The 6,393-nt window shown below is 42.2% G+C and overlaps 1 non-coding gene across 1 annotated transcript; it reads left to right on the forward strand.

Moving 5' to 3' along the window:
- The first annotated feature begins 735 nt into the window (after positions 1-735).
- trnas-uga (transfer RNA serine (anticodon UGA)) lies at positions 736-817 on the forward strand. Its single transcript has one exon. It is a non-coding gene; the product is annotated as a tRNA-Ser (tRNA).
- Positions 818-6,393: the final 5,576 nt, after the last annotated feature.

A 6,393-nucleotide genomic window follows, 5' to 3' on the forward strand; every position in this document is an offset into this window, starting at 1 on the left:
ACTGTAACATTTAATGGCATCTGGATGGATATATGAGTAACAAGGTTTAGAGGGATGTGGGCCAAATGTTGGCAAATGGGACCTATTAATTTAGGATAACTGTCCACCATGGTCAAGTTGGAAAGAAGGGCCACTTTCCATGTTGTATTGTTCAAGGACTTGATGAATCTAGAACAACCGCAAAAACTTTGCAAATAATACCGTCAAGACGATTTCAAGTTCCAAATCTTCTGTCAATCTGCCTCTCTTGTGCTCACAAGTTCATTACCTGATGTCAGAACTTACAGATTAGTTGCTGGATACATTTCTGTAAATTGGTTCTGCATTCTTTCTAATTCCGATTTTATTTTTATGAATGTAGCTACTGTTTATGGACTTAGCATCAATATTTCTAATACCATATTAAGATGAATATTAAAACACAACAGCATATCTACTTTGGCACCAGATGATGAGCAATTGAGTCAAAATCGATCGGACGCAGTGAGACAATGATCCTCGTTCGTGTGGTGTACATCCGTGACTATATAATTCGACGAAGAATTATTCCCTCAACTTCAGCTGTGTCAGGATCTAGGTTGCGGTGAAAGCCTGTCAATCTGCTAAGGTAACGTTCGTCTGGGTCTCTGCAAAGGATTTGGCGAAATCTTTGGGTCTTGATAATTTGTTATTCAAACAAATTACGTATTTCATGAATTCAGTTCTTTTACTATGGAAATTGGCAATCTTGGTGTAGCTGTGATGGCCGAGAGGTTAAGGCGTTGGATTTGAAGTCCAATGGGGTCTCTCTGCGCAGGTTCGAATCCTGCTCACAGCGTTGACTCTTTTAAAAGTCATTAATTCATTTGTAGAATTTGGATTTCATGGAGCTTGAGCTTTGCATTCAATCGAAAGTAAATTTTCATCTGTGAAGAATCCGAAGTAATTTCAAGACGTCTAATTGAATAAATTATATGTCGAGACACAAAAAGCCACCAACTTCCAACACGAATCAGTTTCCAAACATTTATCGAACTATCGTGAAATTTGGATGTTCGGGAGTGACGGGTGTGTGTGTGTGTGTGTGTGTGTGTGGGGGGGGGGGGGGGTGGTGGAATTAAGCAAAACAAGAAGCAATGCAATACATTTACCTGCAGGTGATGAATTTGTTTTTAGTATCAGTTGAAAGTCAAGATGAGAAAGTTCAACCTAATTTACAGCTGACTCTCAAGGCCAATAATCTATTATATCAGCAGTCAATGAATTAGAAAAAGCAACTCCATGTGTGGAAAGGAACTCGACTGGTCCAGGTTCCTGGCTTGAGGTGTGATAAGGCAAGGTGATATCAGCGGAATAGAATTTTCTGGAAATATTAGAAATGGAATGTTAACGGTCTTCTGCTATCCACATTCGTAAGAAACTGTGCATTAAGAACTGAAATAGAAAATTAACGATGAAAATCAGACTTAGCCCTCTGCTTGTGGGGTAGCATTGCTCAGAACTATAGGTTGTTGCTGAGACTAAAATTGACCAAAATAATCGATGGGGATCTTATCCACGACCTCCGTTGGAGCAGTTGGTGTGGAGAGCTCAGCTTGAAGAACCAAGTGCCAATTATTCATCTTGGCTGTCTGAATTGCTTCGTTACACAAACTCCCAGTTTAATGAAAAAACCTTTGCTATCAGAGCTAGATGTTTTCATGCCAGCATGTTCCGATATGAGAAGACACTCCATGGAGTAGATGTGACTTAAATTTTGACTCTAACGTCAGTGATGTTGACACATTTCTGCACCAAAACAGCACTACCATTGGTATCAAATCAAACTGAACAAAGGTCTAGTTCACTTAGACATTTCCTTTCTGCAGACTCTGCCAATGGACGTTCAGGCCCGATGTAGGAATAGGGCGTGGTGACATGGGTTCGCAAGTGGATCACTTCATTCTTGCTCACGATCCATAAACCGTAATTCATTTTGAACTTCTTAGCCATCAGCATGATAAATGTTACATAATGCATAGGTTTGCTTCTCGAAAGAAAGAACGAAATCTTATTCAATGCAGACGCAAATTCAAGTTGTCCCTGGTCGACCAGAAGACAGATATCGCGAAACAAAGTGAATACAGAAAACAATCAATGTTTTCTGGGAGTCAAAAAGATGTATTGGAAGAACGGAAACATATATTTGGAACAAAAGTCACATACCACTTCCAGACTAAATGTTCTTGAACCGTTATCTTAATTTGACCTTCATGTCCACCGTTGCTGCAAAAAAATCTTAACAAGTCAGAACTTTGTGTTCTTTGATATTGTCTCCTTCATGTTTCTCTTGATTTTGAAACTAAAACCGAGCAATAGCAATGCTCCCTATTTCACTTGCAAAGATCAGAAGAAGATCAGTTTATAAGAGAACAGAAATAAAGCTACGTCTGTCTTCCGAGAGAAAACACAGTTACCATTTCGACTCCAAAAAGTCTTCTTCAGAAGTCTGCGCAATGAACTCGAAATAGTAGACCAAAAACGAAAAGAAAAGCCATAATGCCGCGAATACACCACCCGCAAGCGCATCAAGTCCTACTCGAATATGCCGTATTACTACTCTCAACATCAGTGGAGAACGGAACAAAGCTCATTCTGCAGTTGTCACCCTGTGATGACGTAGTTTGTAAAATGAGAAATATGATTAGGTAACAAGCGGGATGAAAGCGGGATGATCAGAAATCTAAAAAAAGCAAGTACGTGCTTTGCTTTGAAGAAGGTTGGCAGTGATGAAAATGGAAATTAACTACAGTGAGGTAGGCTTAATACTCAGAATCGTTGCAACACACAGGGACGCAATTCTTTTTGCTGGGTTTCTGTTCTGCCATTTTATAATCACGACTGCTGTCGGGTTTCGTTTCCATTCCGGGCTTAGGTGACTGCCTGATGGAAGTTTGCACATTCGCCCAATTACTGTGAAGTAGCTCTGGTTTGCTGCCACATTCTAAACATTTGCAGGTTATTTGGATTCGCCATTGAACGCACATGGTTACAGAGACAGTGATGTGGAGAGTGTCTGGATAGGACGTAATTCAGAGGATTTTTGTTAACTTAAATAGACAGAATGGGGTTAGTCTGCTGTTTCCTGGGTAAGCTACATGGACAGAGAGGGGTCAGGGTATTCTTCCCTGAGGGAGATATATTGAGAGAGTTGGGTTAGTTGCTCTTACCTGTGTCAGTCACGCAGATACAGTAGGGTCAGTCTGTCCTTCGCTGGGAGAATTTCTTTCACAGAGTGGTGACAGTCTGCTCTTCCCTGCCTGAGTGAAACAGAAAGAGCGGGGTCAGTATTCTCTTCACTCGATAATTTATGTTGATAGCCTGGCTTCCGTCTGCTCTTCTCTGGCGAGTTACATTGTTAGAGTGGGGTTAGTGTTCATTCATTGGGTGAGTGCCAGAGACAGAATGGGATCAGTCTGCTCTTCCCCTGAGTGAATTACATTTATTGAGTGGGGTCAGACTAATCTTCAGTGAATGACTTATATTCACTGTATGGGATCAGTCTGCTGAGTTACACTGAGAGTGTGGGGTCCGTCTGCCCTTCCCTCGGTGAGTAACACTGACTGAGTGGCGTCAGTTTTCTCTTCCCTCACTGAGTTACATTGACAGAGTGGCATCAGTCTAGTCTTTCCTGTGCGAGTTACATTGAAAGAGTGGCGTCAGTCTGCTTTTCACGGAGTGAGTTATTTGGACAGTGTGGGATCAGTCTGCTCTTCCCTGGGTGAGTTGCATTAAAAGAGTGGCGTCAGTCTGCTCTTCCTTGGGTAGTTGCATTGACAGAATGGGGTCAGTCTACAATTTCCTCATTGCGTTAAAATGATCGCATGAGGTCAGAGTGCTCTTCCCTGATTGAGTCTCATTGACAGATTGGGCTTCATCTGCTCTTCCCTGGGAGAGTCATATTAACAGAATGGGGTCAGTCTGCTCCTTTCTGAGTGAGTAATATCACAGAGTGCACTCAGTCTGTTCTTCCCTGGGTTAGCTATGTTAAGAGAGTGGTGTCAGTCTGCTCCTCCACGGGCGTGTTACTTTCTCAGAGTCGTGACAGTCTGCTCTTCTCTGTCTGAGTTTAACAGCAAGTATGGTTTCATTACTGTCTTCGCTGGATGATTCACATAGACAGAATGGAATAAGTCTTCTCTTCTCTGAGTGATTTATTTGACAGAGTGGGGTCAGGCTCGTCTCCCTGCTTGTGATTCATTGACAGAATCAGATCAGCCGGCTCTTTCCTGGATGAGTGACAGAGGCAGAATGGGTACAGCCTACTCTTCTCTGAGTGGTTTACGTTGACAGAGTGGCATCAGTCTGCTATTTCTTGGGTAATTTTTTCTGACTGAGTGGTATCAGTCTACCATTTGCTGGGTGAGTTACATATAAAGTGTTGGGTCAGTCTGCTCTTCCCTGGATGACTAACATTGACAGAGTGGCGTCAGTCTACTCTTCCCTGTGTGAGTTACATTAACAGAGTGCGGTCAGGCCATAATTTCCTCGGTGAGTTACATTGATCGTGTGATGTCAGACTTCTGTCCCCTGATTGAGTTACATTGACAGAGTGGGGTCCATCTGCTCTTCCCTGGCTGAGTTACGTTAGCAGTTTGGGGTCTGTCTGCTCTCCGCAATCCAGGAACTCAATCTCTAGCGGTTTCTTGTCAGTACCTCCATACTAAGGATTTGAGGAGTTAACAAAAGAAACTCGTCCCCTACATCTTTGCGATAATTAGGGATGGGCAGTGAATCTTATCTCATTGAAAGACAACTGTGTCCCAGAAATGCATTTCTAATAATTGCATGTTCTAATTCGACACTGCAAGCGGTCGGGAATAACTTGAGGAGAGGTGCAGGGTAGAATAATTAAAGTAAAATGCACTGATGCCGAGGAGACATAACACAAGATGTGAGTGTGGAGCTGATGGTGCAAGGCTCAGTGTCAGTGCTCTTGGTTCAGCATTTATTGCTCACTGTTCGCAATGACTCACACACCACTGCTGTCAATTCACAACAATGAGCCTGTTGATCTTGGTTTGAAAATCCCTGCGTGTGTATTAACGTGGTTAATGGGACGTGAGAGGGGATGAGTACATCCTCTTTATTATGTCAGTTTAAACAGACGAAAATATCTGTTGGATGCCAATGCAAGAGGATACTGTCTTTTTCTGTGCCTTTTTAGTGGGGCATGCTCAGCATTGAACGTCTGTTTTTGCACAAGCAGAGTTTGATAGCCATTCATACTGAGCAACATTAATACAGAAAACGCGTTTTCGAATTCCTGTGATCAAGTGGCTCAGGCATTGCACATATGGACGAGCAATTTGGCTTTTAACGTGGCAATAGACAATAGACAATAGATGCAGGAGTAGGCCATTCAGCCCTTCGAGCCTGCACCGCCATTCAATATGATCATGGCTGATCATTCCCAATCAGTATCCTGTTCCAGCCTTATCTCCATAACCCTTGACTCCACTATCTTTAAGTGGCGCCATGGCTTAGATGGTGAAAGCAGCTCCCATCACACTGGTGCCTGCTCATTGTATTGAAAGATCGTTATTTATCTCACCTTTCCTGTTTGAATTGCTGTACATTCTGATTTCGCATTCTGGCTTCATTTTCCTGGTTTAAATCCAGTAGTGTAGGTTGCTCTTTTCAACTACTATTTTAACCTGGAGATTCTTCCCGCAGTTCCACAAGCACTTCTGCTTCTCATCCTCTTATTCTCATTCCTTCATTCCCAGTTTTGTGCTAATTAAGTGGTGAGGCAGGAGACACTGCAGCATTCCGGGGAATGTTGTGGTAATGGCAGTGACACCACGACATGATCACCCTCATTCTCTGCTGTCACCATTCATTCGTTGTACACCACCAGTAAATGCATCGTTGTTCTTTTCAGCTATCATGTAATTGCTTTCTTCTTCTGTTGGATAAGGAAATCAACTTTAACTTCCAAAGTGTTTTTAGATTTTGAGGAAGAAATGTCTCCTTGCCTCAGATCGAAGTGACAGGCTTTTTCAAGAGCAGAAATGGGAATTGAGGGAGATGGACAGCCAGAGAGTCGGAGAATGTGAAAAAGGCCCAGGAGGATACAGAGACAAATATAGAAAAAACAAAGACATATATTGAGGTAGACACTGAAAGAATCAATTCTCCATTCGGCGTGACTGCTAAATAACGGAAACTAAAAGGAAATGTAGCCATTAAAACTTAGCCTTCCACCAGCTCAGGAAAATTAAAGTAGCATGACAGCTGATTAAGTCCTTTTAAGATTGTAGATTCGATGTTTGTAAGCTCAAGAGTGATTTTGATAAATATCCTGGTTCGACAGGTAAGATTATCATTTTCCCAACAGAAAAATCTAGAAATCTATAACTAACCTGTTTCCTG

The sequence above is a fragment of the Chiloscyllium punctatum genome, chromosome 27 (genome assembly GCF_047496795.1).
Source record: "Chiloscyllium punctatum isolate Juve2018m chromosome 27, sChiPun1.3, whole genome shotgun sequence".
NCBI classification, from domain to species: Eukaryota; Metazoa; Chordata; class Chondrichthyes; order Orectolobiformes; family Hemiscylliidae; genus Chiloscyllium; species Chiloscyllium punctatum.